The sequence below is a fragment of the Bidens hawaiensis genome, unplaced genomic scaffold (assembly GCF_021521415.1).
Source record: "Bidens hawaiensis isolate Kalapana, Puna unplaced genomic scaffold, B.hawaiensis_p1.1 tig00013186_1, whole genome shotgun sequence".
Taxonomy (NCBI): Eukaryota; Viridiplantae; Streptophyta; class Magnoliopsida; order Asterales; family Asteraceae; genus Bidens; species Bidens hawaiensis.
In genome coordinates, this window is record NW_027492112.1 from 21,987 (window position 1) to 41,532 (window position 19,546).

A 19,546-nucleotide genomic window follows, 5' to 3' on the forward strand; every position below is an offset into this window, starting at 1 on the left:
AAGTAAGGCCATTTCGAATTAAATTGTTTAAACCCAAAAAAATGTTCATTTTGCTAAAGGCCCAAAAAAAATTATGTCTTTGGCCCAAAAAAATTTCGCATTCTCGGTGCCGGGCCTGCGAGTACTCAGGAAGTACTCGGCCTTATAGACCTACTTTTACAACATTGGTGTATATATATATATATATATATATAAGATTTATATAATGAAGTCATTGGTTTGGTTAAACGAAGACAACATCACACGCCATTTGACTCATGTATATACTATAAAGAATTATAGTTATGAATCATATTTAATTATCAACTTATATTGTTTTCCATAAATAAAATGCTAAAATAATAAAGTAGTGTATTAGCTAAACCAACTAGAATAATGTCATACCCAACCCTCTATATTTATTCAAACACAGGTTGCACATATATAAGCACCAATCAGGATCGATACACACATGTACATCAAAGATCAATATGGTGAATGCATGTATAATCCTCATACTAAGCTCAATGATACTCTTGGCCATACCTTTAGTCCATAGCCTTGACCAAGACCCCATAGCCATAGAACAATGGTTCAATAACCTACCGAACATGACCCCAAAGCTAACCCACCTCCACTTCTATCTACACGACTTAGTAAGTGGCTCTAACCCCACAGTGTATAGAGTTGCCCAATCCAACATCACCAACACCTCTCCAACCGGTTTTGGTTTCATTGCTATGGCTGATGACATGCTCACCACGGGACCTGAACCCAACTCTCCTGTCATGGGCCATGCGCAAGGCATATATGGTTCGGCGTGCTTAGAAGAGGCCGGCTTGCTTATGACCATGAACTTGGTTTTAACTGGACCAGATTATAATGGCAGTACTCTCGGTCTTTTGGGGCGGAACCGAGTGTTTCATACGTATCGTGAGATGCCGATTGTTGGTGGCTCTGGTGTTTTTAGGATGGCAAGGGGTGTCGCCACCGCAAAAACTTATAATTTTAATCTTACATCCGGTGACGCAGTTGTGGAATATAATGTTATGGTTCAACATTATTAGTCTTATTGGAATATAAAACTTGTTTGTTTGAGTAACTATGATATAATCAGTAAATTTCCATCTATATATCAGTCTCATTCACTTGATATACCTCTAAATTCAAGCTTAATTATTACTAATAACAAATACTGAAAAATAGACCACAAAAAAAGGCCTCGTAATTAATATTCTTCAAGAATTCAATGGATAAGAAAGAAACTCTATGAAATCAAATGTTTTGCAACCAATCAATAAATAGATAACATTATCAATTTCTCACATAATTGGATTCTATGAAGTTGATGTTACTTTTGTCTTTTAATGAGGCAACTTCTACTTGGACTTCAAAAGGTCCCATTAATCACTCAATGAGTACCTAAAGAAAGGCAATCGTGCTTCTCAAGTGGGTACCAAGATGTCTATACACGTATAGTTAAATAGTATTAATAGACTATTATATTCTTTTGGCTAAACATGATATGCAAAATGATAAATACTAATAGGCTTGTAGACTATTGGTATATTATCAATGTATATGTAAATATGATTCTTCTAAAGTGATTTTTATAGTCGTATGATGAACAAAACTATATGTTTAAAATTAGGTTTGCGTGTCATGTGCGTTAGCTGGGTATAAAATAAAAACAAAAGATGTTTTTTGTTCCCATCACGTCTTCAATCTTTTCAGACTAATTACCACCCAAAAGGTTTGTTTAAGTGTCCTTATGGGGACATCCTCGTAGTAAAGTGGTGTAATTCTCAACTAAATGGTTGTAAATTCAAGTCATGTGGAGTGCAAGTATGATGATTTCATGTGTAAAGTATGTGTAGAGTAGATAGTGTATTCGTTGATAAAAAGTGCTTGTTTAAGAATAATATGTGTATTGGTTTTTCTTTTTCTTATTTTTTCCATATGCATTGGCTCGTCAATGAAAAACTGAAGGTTCCTCGTATGAAAAACTGAAGGTTCCTCGTAGACATATTACTAGCTACCCATTGGCCACTGTGACCGTTGAAACTTATCATCAATAACAACTTCAACCAATTCGCGACTGTTTTTAAAAAGATTTTAACCAATTTACGACATTTGATTTTACATTTTATAGATATTGCAGTGTGTTTGGAGCTTAAGTCTGAGTTAAGAGGACAGCCTCTTCAGTCTTCACAAACCAAGCCTAAAGAAACACCAAATCAACCCTGAGGGGGTTAGTTTAATATCTCAACCGAGTGATGAGTGGATTAAGATTGCTTAACCTGCAAAACAGAACACTGTGAACTCATTACGAGAAGGGGAATGGAGGGTTCTTCTCGTAACCACCATTCATCGTGAGAATCAGTATGGTAAGTTGTAGTAATTATTTGAGAGAATAAGTTGTTGATCCTTTTACCATTAGCCTTGCATGGGTATTTATAGCCGACATGGTCGAGTATGATTGGTCCAACTATCCCTCCTAATAGAACCTTCTATTTACATAGCTGAGCATGTTAGAGGTTTCTGATTGGCTATAATAGCTGGCCTACGGAGATACATGTCATTGCTAGTACAACGATGGCTTCCTGTGATTGGTCTAACGTGCGATCGTGAGCATTATAGGAATCTTAGGTTGTGATTGGTTTCTAATCCTTTGCCATGCGATGTCCAACCTTTTATATCCATTACGTCCCCCGCTTAACTCTTTGAGTTATTCTATCTTATGTATTTCTTCCGTGGGTAAAGTTACCTCCCCTACAAAAGATATTTCGCGTCCCACGGTTGGTTGGCTTTGCCTTCCAGTCTCAAAGAGTGTTTCGTGGGTGGTTTATAACCCTAGCTCCACAAAGCCTGAAAAGAGTGTTTCGTGGGTGGTTTATAACCCTAGGTCCACAAAGCCTAAAAAGTGTAACATCAAATCGTAAAGTTAACCTCTAAATGAATTTGTAAACTATAATTAAACAAATTGGATTGTTATTATTTATTAAAGAGATTTAATAAAATTTGTGTTTCTTGTTTAATTATAAGGAGGTTAAAGGATTTAACAGTTTTGTCTTTTTTGAGGACTACAAAACTCGAACGCGAGAACTTTGTATGCTCTCATCAAAAGAATCAAACTCAAAGGATTTCTACTTTTCAAGCAACTTGAACATACATTTTTCAAGTGAATTTCATGCTAATTGATAATCTCCACGGTAACTGCTACAGATACTCTCAAAGCAGATACGACACAAACTATTTAAGCAATTCGTATAAAACATGTGGCCGTAGCGTTCTGTTACAACACGCTATTCATATTTTCCATTGTATTTATTTTAACCGTATTGTAAGTTTTTCATATTGTATTTGCTTACTTGTATATATAATTGTAACTTGTTTATAAACCATGAACAAAATCAATTATTTGAATGTTCTTAGTGTGAATCATGTACATAAAAGACCATTTACAAAAGTATATTAGTTTGTATATTTAAGACCATTCAAGGATAAAGTAGTAAACAAATTCATATTTTACACCATTTTCAAAAACATTAGAATGTGAATTTTGATAAAGTTGAATATTTTGGTAGAATGGCCCCATGCATTGAATCAAATACTATACATTGTAAGAAACAAGTATATAGTAGGAAATAAAAACATCCAAGCATAAACAACCAAGAGCTATCATCATTCAAGAACAAACCAAACCTACTCAATCATATATTATGGGCAGCTTCATCTAGTTTAATGCATAGTATGAGCAAACTAATGGCCCACTTTATGCCATTGATTACAAAGTAATACAGTATATCTATCTAGGGTTATGCTTGGTGGTGGACGTTAGAGACTTAGAGGCAATGCTAGAGATGTAGCAATGGCGACGATCTTGGTTGGTATTAGTTTTCAAAGGCGGGTGATAGTCTGACGGTCAAGGTTAATTGACAACAAGGTAGATGTTATGTGGTTGTTGAGGTTGACCGATCATAATAGTTGTGTGGTGGTGGTGAGGTTGGTTAGTGGCAGAGCCATGAATTATTTTTTACGGGTCTCGATCTATTTTCGGTTTTATATAGAATGTATATTATTGTTGGGTTCGTAGGCCTTGTTGGTCCGGTTTATCATTTGAAGTCCAAAGGGCAGACGAGTGTAGGGTGGCCAGACCGGAGCCCGACCCGGTTTGGTTTTCTTGTTCAGTAATTTACAAACCCTAGTTCAATTTCTATTTAAACATCGCTATGTACTTGTAATTATTTGTCACTCAATAAATAATACCTAGTTGCCACCCGTTGATGTAGGTCAGTTTAGACCAAACCACGGTAAATCCCCGTGCCCGTTTATTGCTTTCGTGTTTGTGTTCGGTTCGTGCGTGTGTGTTTAATCTTAACAAGTGGTATCGGAGCAGATTGAAGTGCTACTTTGTTAGAAAGACTTTGATGTAGTGCTTGAGGATGAAAAACCAGAAAATTTGTCAGAAGCAGAGTGGAAGAAGTTAGACAAGAAAGCTAGGGCTTGTATTACATTGTCGTCGTCGGAAGATGTGGCGTTTAACATCATGAAAGAAACCACAGCCCGTGGTATGATAGAGACACTATCCAACATGTATGAGAAGCCTTCGGCAGCGAATAAAGTCTATCTTATCCGAGAGCTAGTGACAACAAGAATGATAGAGGGTGGATCAGTTACAACGCATGTTAATAATCTTAATTTGATCTTGTCTCGCTTAGTGTCAGATGACATTAAGTTTGATGATGAAGTTCAAGGCCTATTGTAATTATACTTTTTGCCTGACAGTTGGTCGCAAACAGTGACTGCGGTTTGTAGTTCATCTACAAAAATTACTTTTGATGGGATTTGGGATTTGATTCTTGGAGAAGATTCAAGACGCAGAAGTTCGGCTGAATCATCAAGATATATGTTAGTCACAGAAGGCAGAGGTAGGGGAAAACAACGAGGTAGTGGGACCAGGAAGATGAGTCAGTCAAGGACTCGTAAAGATATTGAATGTTGGGGTTGTAAAGAGAAGGGACACTTCAGGAATCAGTGTTCGGATGGTAAGAAAGAGGTGAACGTTACAGAAGACGAAACAGATGACGGGGTCACTAGTGATGAGGCTTTGGTTTGCAGTGTTGAGAGTAACGTTGATGCTTGGGTGATGGGATTTTGGTGCATCGTTTCATGCCATTTACTGTAGTGAAACGATGAAGAATCTAAAGTTTGGGGATTTTGGAAAGGTTCGACTAGCGAAAGATGATATTTGAGAGGTTACGGGTATGAGATATGTTGATTTGATAACTTCAGCTGGTACTTCTTGGACTTTGAAATATGTGAGGGTTATTCCAAGTTTAAAGAAACGTTTGATTTCAGTTGGGCAGTTGAATGACCAGGGGCACAATGTTAAGTTCGGGAATGGGCAGTGGAAGGTAGTCAAAGGGAATCTCATGGTTGCTCGTGGCAAGAAAATGGGTTCGTTGTATATGGTCGATATGTCATCAAAAGGAGTGGATCCAGTTTTGGTGAAAGACAAAATCCGGTTCACAGAATCTCGTGGGCAGAAGAAGGTTCGTTTTGCAAGTAACAAACCTAGAGCCAGAGTGAAGATTCAGGATGAATGAGCTAGGAATGTTAAATCACTCAAAGGACATCATGATAGTGGGAACACAAGTCGTGTTTCAGTTATAGTTCTAGGTCAACAGTAGATTAAGAAAACCCGTATTCCAGCAGTAAAAGTCTATCCAGTAGATTAGTTGCTGAATATGGAGAATGTTTGTTCTCAGGGTATCTCGGGATCCGGTAGTTTGTTTCAACGGGAGCCGATAGGGACAAAGAACGGGCCAGGGGTAGTTTTAGCCATGATTGACGTGTTGGAGCTCCGGGGAGCTTCAACGGGCCTTCAGGTTAATTTATGAGAAGGCGGCGACAACTAGAAGATGTTTAACGTTCGGTTTACAGAAGTACAATCAGGAGTGCAGGCGAGAGTACTCAAGGCCTCCAAGTGGGATATTGTTAGGTTCGTAGGCCTTGTTGGCCCGGTTTATCATTTAAAGTCCAAAGGGCAGACGAGTATAGGGTGGCCAGACCGAAGCTCGACCCGGTTTGGTTTTCTTGTTCAGTTATTTATAAACCCTAGTTCAATTTCTATTTAAACATCGCTATATACTTGTAATTATTTGTCACTCAATAAAGAATACCTAGTTGCCACCCGTTGACATAGGCCAGTTTAGACCTAAACACGTTAAATACTCGTATTCGTTTATTGCTTTCTTGTTTGTGCTCGGTTCGTGTGTATGTTTAATCCTAACAATTACCATATTAACGAACGAACCCATTCTTTTTCGATGATCGAACCCATTATCATTGAAAAAAAAGAACAATTGAAGATATAGTCATAGTGGTGTTTTTAGATTTTGCTTCAGCGGACTAACTCTGGTTCTAAATAATAAAGATAAAGAAGAAGGGTTAGAAGAAGACCCTAGAGTATAAATAAAGGTCATTATACAAAAGCCAAAACCAAGCTTAAATAACAACAAACTTAATCGAGAAGTGGCCGCATTGCACACTCATCATTTAATTCAATAGTTTAAAGCAATTTTATAATGTTTCTTGTTTTCTATAAATTGTTTCATGATATATCTATTTTAGTATTTTACGATGTAGCTTTATCGGTTTTATTAGTTAATCAATAACCTTGATAAGTTCCATACAATGATTTTAATTTTTGTTATTGTTAAAGTAATCTGTTTGGTTAACATTCGACTATAGAAAACCGTTAACATCGTTTTGTTTATTGTTTAACTTTCTTTTCTTTATTGCTACAATAACTTTGTGTTTGTGTATTGTTTTCACAACTTTTGTCGACTACGAAAAAACAAATTTATATAAAGGCACACCTTTTAATACTCGTTCGGGGCGCCCGAAAATCTTGAATACAACCCTAAATAAATCAAAGACTGAAAAACACTGAACTCATCGAAAACAATTCCTGTTCCGTCACTGGGTTATATGCAATATTAGAAGAAATATAAATGTGTAAATATTGAGTTGCTAAGAGGCTTATATTTATAAAGATGAAATAATGTTGGAGTAAGTAAAAATTTTTACAAAACATACTTGTTTTGGACAAAAATCTGCTAAGGATCAAGTATCCAAATTTGTAAATGTGAGGTAAGGTGCTAACTCGATAATAACTAATGTATAAGTGAAATCTTGTTGAACTCGGCGATGTGATTACGAGGGAAAGAGCCCTTAACCAAGATAGTCTTACTTCGGTCAAAACTTATCAAGGTAATCTTTGGTCGAATCTCTTCGATCAAGGATTAACTAAGTAATCGTTGGTCGAATCTTTTCGTTCAAGGATCAACAAGGTAACCTTTGGTCGATGAGTATGTGATTATCGTGATCTTCAGCACAAAAAACCCCCGGACGGTGAAAACTATCACCGTCGTTTATATTAGATAAAAAGGATGTTACAATCGTTGTGGAGTATATGATCGAGATTACAAAAGTAAGCTAGTGAATAGAGAGAATGTTTGTTTCTGCTCTAGTGTGTGATAGTACATGTGTGTATATCTAAATTAAATAAGAAAATATCACTAACAATACTCCCTAACTATCTGGAAGTCTTCCACTAGCCGCTCCACGACCTTTGACCACGTGCCAATAGCCTTCCAGTAGCGAGATAAGCGAGAGAACGAGTCTTGTAGCCGTTGTTGATATTTAAACATCCATCTTCACATGAGTTCGTCCATTAACAGCTACGTTGAATTAGGATCCTGGATCCATGCTCCAGCTATAGAGTACTCTGTGAGGATAATTGATGCAAATACGTCTTAAGGTTGCCACACCTGTCTAACACATCACCATACTAAACGCAATCATTAGTAAACAAGTAATACCGAGGATCGTCGATCCTTTATATCCTGATACATATTTCAAGGATAAACTATCCATAAGATAGTCAAGGATAAAGGATCCTCAGTATAAAATTCATGGCCTAACAATTGCCCCCAAAATGGCGGGTGACAGTGGAATACAGCTGTCATTTTGAAATTCAAAATTGCTGCGAAAACTGATAGATGAGACGGTTTTGACAGAATATTTACCATTTAACCCCCAAGGTTAATTATAACCGTCTATATATGCCGCCCTATATCTTTGATTATATACACGCCTTCTTCCGACGCATCAGGTATCCTTCCTACCTTTCTCTCTTATTTTCTTTAACCATGTCTGCTGCTTCGTCTTCTTCTTCTCCGTCTTCCACTAAGCCCTCCGAACAAATTTCCAACTGACTGCGTGTTGTCGGAAATGGAACCTCAGTGCCTCATTGCCAATCCGTCAGTCGAGATTTGCAAGTTCACGGATCCCGAGGTCGACGGTTTTCACTCGTTATTTCCTCCGAAAACCCTATTCCGACCCTACGAATCCAGTGTCAGGTGCGATGTGTACTCCAAGGTTTGGATCTGTTTTCCAGCGACTCCATTTCTGATCGGCTACAAGTACCCTTTTCCATCTTTTACCCAAAGGTTTTTCGACTCTACCGGCATATCCTACATACAGGCTATGCCGATGGTTTGAAGGGTTCTCAGCACTATCGAGAGAATCATTGAAGAGGAGAAAATCGATTTCGGCCTTCCCGAGTTATCATACTTATACACCCTTACTACCCACGATCCCGCTCGTTTCATCTTCAAATCCAAGCACTGACAGCCCCATCCGATCTTAAAAGCCACTCTAAATTATTCCGTGTGGAGGAATCAATTTTTCTTCGTAAAACGTGATTCAATACCGAGGGGAACTGATCTTCCTTCAACGTGGGTCACGAAGGGTAGGATCCTGGATCCTTAAGTAATAGCAGGATCCTTTATGCTTCTATTTTAATCCTTATTCTTTCTTGTTGTCTACAGTTGAGGACTTCGCTTCATTGAGTAAACTACCTGGAACAGAAGAGAAAGCAAACGGTTCTTAGCACTGGATACCGAAGTTAGGACCTTTCAAGCTCGATTTGTTGAAGGTTTTTGTGATATCTCCTCAAGTTCAAGCATGTCAAGAAAGTTAATAATTTTAAGGTAAATAAAAAAAATAGAACACTTATCTGTCGATTTTTCTTCTACAGGCACCAAGAAATCAGGAAAGTCCGCTCTCAAGTTCTCCCTAGATGACATCGACTATATGGTTACTTCTCCTGCTGTCAAGAAGGAGGCTTCAAAGGCAGACACCAGCTCCGAGGCCAAGACTGCCACGACCAGGGCCAAGTCCGCAGCTTCCAAGAGGAAACGATCCTCTGATCCAGAGACCCATTATGACATTGTCAACTCTGTAAGTATACTGTATTCTGTCCTTTAGTATTTTAGGATCCAATATTGTCCCAATTCTGATATGAAATTTATTGATAGGCTGTGACCGCTATGAGGGATCACTATGAAAAGACTATCCATCAGATGAGCGAGAAAATGTCAGGGTTAGGGAAGGCTGTGGTTGTTAAGGACAAGGCTATGATCCAGCTCTCCAAGGAGAAGAAACAGTTGGAGGACCAACTATCCTTAGCCGAAGCCCAACGTCAAGAAGCAGTGGAGCAGGCGACTGATGAAGCCAAGGTGTGGGCTGCCAGGTCGGTATTCAAGGAGCGGATCAAGATGGCGAAGGAGGCCGGTGATCCTGCTTTTGACAAGTCGGCCTGGGATGTGGAGAAATGAAAGGCTGCTCTTGACGATCTTGGTGGTGAAGATGACGAGGAGATGGCTGAAGTCACCGAGGCTGGGACTAGTGGCGTTAAGGAGGCGGTTGAAGTTGGCAAGGGAGAAGGTGATGCTGCGGTTGAGGATGCAGCTTAAGTAAGCAATGAAGGATATCAAAGACAAGGCCCGAGCCCACTTTTTTGTTTAGTGTTGATGTTTTTATGAACAACTTCTATGGTCTGTAATAAACAATAGTACTTAGGATATAGAATCCATGATCCTTAAGACAATCCGCGGGGGTGACAAAGGTGGAGGGATCCTTTGTTTGTGGGGATGAAGCCTTTGTTTCCCCTGTTTTTAAATTTCCTGCACTTATGAACTGTTAGTAACTCCCACTTAACCCCCGTGGATGGTCCATCTTTCGTATGGTGAAGTCCGGGTTAAGAATTTTGGATAAGTCCTTGTGGCTTATCTTAATTAATATATAAATCTTTTGACTATTTTCTTGTTATTTACTTTCAAAATTTTGTTAGATATAACTTTAGCATATTTATAAGTTTAGAAAAATAATTTTAAGTAAAAGATTTACAGGATAAAAGATCCTTAAGAAAATAACTCAGGATAAGATATCCTTAAATAATAAATATTATGATAAAATATCTTTAATAGTTGATAAAATTTATATAAAATAATTCCCTCAAAGGGCAAATTTTAGGATAAAGTATCCTTAAAATAGATAAAAATCTTAGTAATCAAACAACTTTAAGAGAATAGCCTTGTAAACTGAAATATCCAAAATTATTGCAACAAATATCATACATAAGTTAACTAACAGAGATCATACCAGAAGGTCTTAAATAGACCTAAGTTACCAAAAGTATTGAACTCTTAATGATCCTTAAAGGAATAGCTTAAGGATCCGGGATCCTTAATTTCTTGATCTTCAGAAAGAACTTAGAAAATCTACTGCAAATAATTAGTAATATTAACTGGGATCAAACCCATTAAGCTGGTGACAAGCCCAAATAATCTGGGGACAAGCCCGTGTAACTAGGGACAAGCCCGTGTAACTGGGGACAAACCCGTGCAACTTGGCACAAGCCCAAAACTGGGGACAAGCCCAAATACGGATGTTAACTGGGGCATCGCCCAAACCGGGATTTAGCCCAAACGTGAGATAACGTGAAAACGTTATAAACCGGTGGTATGGTACGTCTACCATAAATCGTAGGATCCTTCATATAGCCGAAAACAACGAAATTGTCAACCACTAAACGTGTACTGGTCCCGCTGCCCCGGACTATACATCGGATAGCGTGCGTTACTGGCGATCGTGAGAAAGGTGAAAACCATTAAACCGTAGGGGATATGACCATCGGGGGTCATATCCAAACGTGGGCTAGGCCAAGGGAAATAAGATAGTACCTCAAATGTAAAGGAGGGGTGGCCAACCTCTTGAACATCAACTAAATTATTATAATCCTGCATGGTTATTCAAAACTTGGAAAAGATATAGTGTTAAGAATATATTATCCTTAAATTAACAGTGATAATTCAAAAAGAATAACTGATCAGAAAGATGTTACCGATTTAAGGATCCTAGATCCTTTTTTGGATAATATATCCTCTCAGGATAGTGGATCCTGATCAGAAAAAATATTTCTTGAGGTGGATGGCATTCCATGCTCTTGGTAACCTGTTGCCTTCCATTGTAAGCAAATGATATGCCCCTTTTCTGCTTCCGACTCAATCTGATAAGGTCCTTCCCATATGGGCGCTAGCTTCCCATCAGCCGGATTTGTTGTGTTTTAGAAGGCTTTCCTCAATACTAGATCTCCTTCTTGGAATCTTCTGATTCTGGTATTTTTGTTGTATGCCCCAGCTACCCTCTGTTGATAGGCTGCCATCCTGATCTTGGCCAGGTCTCTGAGTTCTTCTACAATATCCAAGTCTTCAAGAAGGATTTCTTCGTTGGCTTCAGGATCACGGATGCTCGTTCTTGCCGTAGGAACCACCATTTCTGTGGGAATTACTGCTTCTGATCCAAACACCAATGAGAAGGGTGTTTGGCTTGTTGCATTTTTAGGCGTAGTCCTATCTGCCCAAAGAACATAAGGAAGTTCTTCAGCCCATTTTCCTTTCTTGGATCCTAGCTTCTTCTTTAGATTGTTGATGATGATCTTGTTGCTAGACTCTGCTTGACCATTGGGTTGAGGATGAACTGGAGTGAAAGTAATCATTTTGATGCCCCAACTATCACAAAAGTTAGTGGTTCTATTCCCGATAAACTGGGAACCATTGTCACAAACAATTTCAGCAGGAATACCAAATCTAGTTATAATATTTCGTTTAATAAAAGATATTACTTCCCTTTCTCGGACTTGTACGAATGCTTCTGCCTCAATCCATTTGGAGAAGTAGTCGGTCATAGCAAGCATAAAAACCTTTCCACCGGGTGCTTTTGGTAGCTTGCCCACAATATCCATACCCCATTTCATGAAGGGCCATGAAGAGGATATAGGATATAGAGGCTCCGCCGGCTGATGAAGGATGTTCGCGTGTCTTTGGCAAGCATCACATTTCCTCGAATACTTCACTGCATCCTTCTTCATTGTTGGCCAGAAGTATCCAGTTCTAAGTATTCTGGAAAATAATGCTCTTCCACCTGTGTGATTGCCACAATCTCCTTCATGAAAATCCTTGAGTACTTCTTGGATCTCAGGATCCTCAATGCATCTCAAGTATGGACCTGCAAGAGATTTTCTATATACCATATCATTTAGCAAAATATATTGGGATACCTTGAGTTTGAAGGACTTGGGATTTTCTATGGCTGGAATTTCTCCAGTCTGAATATAGTTCTTGATAGGATGGATCCATGATCCTTTGTTGTTTGAGGATAAAGGATCCCAGAGCACGATTTCTTTATCATTCGTTATCTCCCTAACTTCCTGTTCTCCTATTGCTGGCGAGATAATGTGGATTATTGGGATCTTCAAATCCTCAGTAATCTTCAAATATGAGGCTAAGTTTGCCAAAGCGTCTGCCCCAGCGTTTTCTTCCCTCGGTACCTGTGTAATACTAAATATTTCGAAGGATTTCGATAACTCCTTCACAACATTTAAATATTTCATTAGTTTCTCACCTTTAACAGCATACGAGCCATTAAAGTGGTTAGTTATCAATAAATAATCTACATAAACTTGAATATACCAGATCCTCATGCTTTTGGCTAATTGCAAACCTGCGATTAAAGCCTTGTACTCAGCTTTATTGTTTATTGCCTGGAACTCACAAGCTATGGACTGGGGTAATATGTCCCCCTGTGGCGATTTCAGTAGGATCCCCAATCTTGTTTCTCTCACGTTGGATGCTCCATCAGTGAAGAGTATCCAAGGATCCTTAGTCTTTTCCAGTTGTTGGACCTCCAAGTCAGCTTCTTTTTGTAGATTACTAGTGAAATCAGCCACAAAGTCCGCTAGTGCTTGATACTTGATTGCTGTTCTTGACTCGTATTGGATATCATATGCACTTAATTTTACAGCCACTTGGCCATTCTACCTGATAACTCTGGTTTTCTAAGAACATTCTTTACAGGATAATTAGTTCTCAAAATAATAGGATGAGTGTCAAAATAATGTCTCAATTTAGTAGAAACCATAATAAGTGCAAGAATTAATTTTTCTAGATGAGAATACCTGGCTTCCGCATCTAGAAGACTTTTACTTACATAGTAAACAGGATGTTGTTCACCTTCATGATCCTTTACCAAGACGACAGTCACTGCATTTCCTGAGACAATAAGATATAGATACAAGGATTCTCCGTCCACGGGCTTCATTAGAGCTGGAGCTGAGGATAAGTAATCCTTTAAGGCTGTAAGCGCAACTTCATGCTTCTCCGTCTATTCAAACTTCTTATTCTTCCTAAGGATGTCATAGAAGTCTTTGCACTTCTCGGAGGATCTCGAAATGAACCTATTGAGAGTGGCTATCCTCCCTGTGAGCCTTTGGACATCCTTGGCGTTTGTAGGAGACTTCAAATTAAGGATGGCTTCAATCCGTTCGGGGCTTGCTTCAATTCCTCATTTGGTTACCATATATCCCATAAATTTTCCGGCCTTAACACCAAATGGCCTTTTGACGGATTCAATTTCATGTTATAATGGTCAAGGATATTGATTGCTTCCTCGAGGTCTTTAAGGTAATCCTCAGCTTTCTTTGACTTCACCACCATATCATCTATGTAGACCTCCATGGTCTTCCCCAATTGATCCTTGAACATCATGTTGACTAGTCTTTGGTATGCTGCCCCTGCATTTCTTAGTCCAAACGGCATAGCAATATAACAGTATATGCCGGTTGGAGTCATGAATGTTGTATTCTCTTGATCAGATGGTTCCATCTGAATTTGTTGAAATCCAGAGAAAGCATCCATAAAAGTAAGCATTTCACGTCCTGCCGTTGCATCCACCATGGAATCTATATGTGGTAGTGGGAAAGGATCCTTGGGGCATGCCTTGTTTAAATCGGTAAAATCGACACACACCCTCCACTTTCCATTCTTTTTTGAAACAACAACCACATTAGCTAGCCATCGAGGATACTGAACCTCTCTGATCATACCGAACTTAAGAAGTTTTTCAAATTCTTCTTGTATGATCTTGTTCCTCTCAGGAGCGAATTTCCTTCGCTTATGATGGATGGGTTTAACAGAAAAATCAAGGCCGAGTTTATGAGTGATTACCTCTTTTGAAATACTTGTCATGTAAGAGTGCTTGAAGGCAAAGGTAGATCTTCTTCGCCCTAAGAAGGATATTATATCCTCCTCAATCTTACTGGGGATACTGGATCCTAGGAACACCTTTAATTCTGGATCCTCTGGGTCCAATGATACTTCTTTAAGGTCTTTCTCCCGAGCTTCCAGCACGTCCCTAGGATGTTGCTGTAGTTGCTATGCTATAGTTTGCTTGGCTGTTGGCTTCATTGATGAAGAATAATAATTCTTGGCCTCCGCTTGGTCACCAACTATCTCTACTACTCCCCAAGGAGTGGGTAACTTGATGCATTGATGATAAGTTGAAGCTACTGCCTTCATCCCATGGAACCAGGGCCTACCTAAAATAACATTGCAACAGGAAAGGTTATCTATAACACAAAATTTTTGGTATGAATTTAACCCTTCTATGTAAATTGGGAGGTTGATGTCCCCCAATGTCTTCTTGAAATGTTCATCTTCTTGAGGACATCATGTTGGATAATGTTGACTGAGCTGCCACCGTCCACTAGGATCCTGCGTACATAATGGTTAGAGATAAATAAAGTAATAATCAAACCGTCATGATGAGGATCCTGAATGTTCAGCTTGTCTTCTTCATCGAAGAAGATTCTCTTGTCTGTTGTTAATGTGGTCGACACTATTGGATGATCCCCGTTATCCATCTTGATCTATTTGGCGAGTCTTTTTGCTGCAGAGAAAGAAGTTCCACATGTGTCTGAACCTCCAGATATGAAATTGACTGCTTGCACATCCAGCTTGTCCTGATGAGGATCCTGGATCCTTGAATTGAAAAAGATTCTCTGATCAGTCACTTGAGTAGTGGGGATGAGCAGTCTTCTCTCATTATCCAACTCGAATTCTTCTACGGGACTTTCTTCTATGGCACAAGAATCTTTAAATAATTCGTAGTCTCTGGAGACAAAGTTGATCACATGAGCATCTGGCGGTGGTGGTGTTGCTTTCTGTGGAAGATCTTCAGGATCCTGGATCTTGGATTTCTTTCTTCCTAAGAGTTCTTTAAAGTGACCCTTGCTCCGGAGGTATCCAATTTCCCTCATTAAGCCGATGCACTCGTCTGTCGTGTGGCCAAAATCTAAGGCGCACCACTTAGACTTGTCCTTGAAGCCGACAACCTTCTCATTCTTTCGGGGCCACCTTGCTTTTTCTCCCAGATCCTTCATGGCACAGATCAAGCCATGAGTATCCACAGAGAAACAATAGTCGGGGATGCAAGGATAGTCTTCATCGTCATCTCCTTCTTCAACTGCCCATAATTCTGATTGTTGAACTTGGCGCACGGCTTCGAATTGTTGTTCCTATTCCAGGATCCTTTATTATTTTCGGGAGTTTCTTGTTTCGTTTGTCCCCCGAGACGATCCTGGATCTTTTTATCTTATTCTAATCGGATGTATCTTAATGCCCTGTTTCTGACTTCATCTATGTCCTGCACGGAGTCATCACTAAATCATCATAAAAAGGGGAGCTCTTTTGAATTACCGTCTTGAATGCTTCAACAGCAGTAGTCATATCAAGGTTTGGGATTTCTAGAGCTTCCTTGCCGAACCTGGTAACGAAATCCCTAAGGGATTCATCACTAGGTTGGATAACACGATATAAATCACTGGTTAACCTCTCAAATTTCCGACTACAAGAAAATTGAGTGTTAAACAAATTAACTAAATGAGAGAAAGATGTAATCGAGAAAGGGGGGAGACTTAGCAGCCATTTCAGTGTAGCTCCCGTTAGTGTGGCTCCAAATCCTTTGCAAAGGCAAGCCTCCTTGAGTCTTTCAGGAACAGGATTAATTTCCATCCTTTCTCTATATTTGGCAACATGTTCCTCAGGATCAGTGCTCCCGTCATAAGTCTTCATGTTGGAAGTTTGGAACCGCTTCGGGATTTCTACATCACAGATTGGTGGAGCGAATCTGGATAACTTGTAACTTCCTTCCGGTATCTCAGGAATCGGACGTACCACCCCGGGAACACTGGATATCATATTCTTGAGTTTTTGCAACTCCCTGGCCATTTCCTGGTTGATACCTGCATCCTGCATGAAACCATGGTTAGTGTCTAAGGATATAGGATCATACCAGTTACCTCTCTGTTGGGTGAAGTTTGGCATCCCTGACGAGTATCTGGGATAAGAGGAGTCAGCAATCGGAATGGGTCCTCCAGAAGCTATGGTCTGCATGGGGATTATGTCCCCATCATGGACTTCGGAAGATCGTTGATGTTGGGATCCAAAGGATCCTTGATCCTGAAAGAAGGATCCTTGATAAGGAATCCCGGAGGATCCTGGAGGAAGCATCCCTGATCCCCTTTGGAACAACGAGGAACTTTGCGTCGGTTGACCCATCGACCCATGGTTGAAGCTAGATGGTCCTTGCTGGAAGTCCGAGTATCCTTGGATCTGATGACCCATGGATCCCTGCTGGAGGATGGATGATCCTTGCTGAAAGGCTGAGGATCCTTGAGTCTGAGGACCCATGGATCCTTGTTGAAGGATGGATGGTCCTCGCTGAAAGACTGAGGATCCTTGAGTCTGAGGACCCATGGATCCTTGTTGAAGGATGGATGATCCTTGCGGAAACTGTGCCAGGGATCCTGGACTTGTGAAATCCAACATCCTAGGCATCAGAGGGGTGAGATCCTCTGCCGGCCTCTTAGATTTCTTAATGTCTTCTATCTCGCGAAGGATCCTCTGGTTAGTCTTGTTCTGTTGCTCCATATATGCCTTAACCTGCGAAAACATAGATGAAACATCATTGTTAGTGTTAACCACCGGCGCAGCACCAGCGGTTTTTGAGCTCTGGAAGACTGGTAATTGCGTCTTGCTTCCAGTAGCAACAGTTCGTTGTGCTCCCGTGATTGGCGGAGGCATTGGTGGCAAGGTCCATGATGAGAGAGAAACCGATGATGGCATGGTTGATGAAGCAGAGGTTGATTGAGAGGCCATTGAAAGTAATATGGGTATGAAAATGTCGAGAGTCGATGGAAATGATATGGATTATAGAACCAATCGCCCCACGGTGGGCGCCAAATTATTTTGGACAAAAATCTGCTAAGGATCAAGTATCCAAATTTGTAAATGTGAGGTAAGGTGCTAACTCGATAATAACTAATGTATAAGTGAAATCTTGTTGAACTCGGCGATGTGATTACGAGGGAGAAAGCCCTTAATCAAGATAGTCTTACTTCGGTCAAAACTTATCAAGGTAATCTTTGGTCGAATCTCTTCGGTCAAGGATTAACTAAGTAATCGTTGGTCGAATCTTTTCGGTCAAGGATCAACAAGGTAACCTTTGGTCAATGAGTATGTGATTATCTTGATCTCCGGCACAAAAAACCCCCGGACGATGAAACTATCACCGTCGTTTATATTAGATAAAAAGGGTGTTACAATCGTTGTGGAGTATATGATCGAGATTACAAAAGTAAGCTAGTGAATGGAGAGAATGTTTTTTTCTGCTCTAGTGTGTGATAGTACATGTGTGTTTTCTAGTCGATCATATCTCAATTAAATAAGAAAATATCACTAACAATATTCCCTAACTATCCGGAAGTCTTCCACTAGCCGCTTCACGACCTTTGACCACGTGCCAATAGCCGTCCAGTAGCGAGATAAGCGGGAGAACGAGTCTTGTAGCCGTTGTTGATATTTAAACATCCATCTTCACATGAGTTCGTCCATTAACAGCTACGTTGAATTAGGATCCTGAATCCATGCTCCAGCTATAGAGTACTCTGTGAGGATAATTGATGCAAATATGTCTTAATGTTGCCACACCTGTCTAACACATCATCATACTAAACGCAATCATTAGTAAACAAGTAATACTGAGGATCGTCGATCCTTTATATCCTGATACATATTTCAAGGATAAACTATCCATAAGATAGTTAAGGATAAAGGATCATCAGTATAAAATTCATGGCCTAACAATACTGTGATAACAAAAATAATTTAAAAATCTTAATAGAACTAATGTTATCAAATATTGTGAGAATCATTACTCTCTTATTGAGTTTAGACCAATCGTAGTCACTGTGTGGGAAACGTCACCGTCTCCTATTCTAGTAGATGGTTTCTTTCCTTCGCATAATCAATTTCTTCAATCAACGTATTTTCCACAATGTTATGAGAGTTTTCAAAGGCCAAAATGCCTCCAAAACACCGAGGGAAGTTATTCCCCAACGCTATGGGCCAAAACGCTGGTCACAACTTTTCACTACGCACGGTCTTATATATGGGCCGAGTGAAGGATCTTGACATGTATATGGCCCACTAGGTTTTACTTTCACTAATTTGAACCCACACTAATTTGTTTTCTTGCAATATTTCATGTAGACATAGGAAAAACCCATTTCCGGACCTGACTCAAAACCGAACCAGTCCTACCTGACATACGGAACAATCCATGTTTCGGTTCCTCGGAAAAATGGTACCCAAACCCGACGCAGACCTGCCAGAACCAGTTTCACCTGTACCCCGCCTGGCCAAAACCCAATAAAAACCATGCAAATTCTCGAACATACCTTAAACCGGTTCCTACCCGACCCTTTTTTGACTTTTTTTGACCATATCCGAAACCAATTCCTATCCAGTTTCTAAAAATATCCTATTTTTTATCTCTAAATCTCTAATTTTATTTATAACTTTATTTTACATAAATAATAATAATAATAATGAAATTGATATATTCCTTAGAATGAAAGCAACTCAACATTGAAAAATAGGTTATCTTATTGACCGATAACATGAGTTACATGTGGAGAGTTGGCACCGGGATTCATTAACCACTCAACTAGCCCAACCAACTCATTCAACGGTCCAACATTACTCACGTGAGGCGGTCTTGAAATCCAGATTTGCAGTCTAGTCCCCATTGTTTTGGAAGTTTGCACATACCCTTAAATGTAAAAACAGATTTAAGGGGAGGAGGGGTGGTGGATGTGGTGTGATCACTCATCACACACCCCACCCAATTATATTATGCCACATCACCAACCCAAATTCCATCACATGTGATGGTTTTTTACTATGGGTGGTGGTGTGGTGTGATGGTGTGTGATGGAATTTTTTTTTATTTTTTTTTTGTAACTTTAAAAATTAAA

At 39.5% G+C, this 19,546-nt stretch overlaps 1 pseudogene; it reads left to right on the top strand.

Annotated features, from left to right (window-relative positions):
• Positions 1-337: 337 nt before the first annotated feature.
• Positions 338-1,081, top strand: LOC143543547 (dirigent protein 22 pseudogene; annotated as a pseudogene).
• The last annotated feature ends 18,465 nt before the right edge of the window (positions 1,082-19,546 follow it).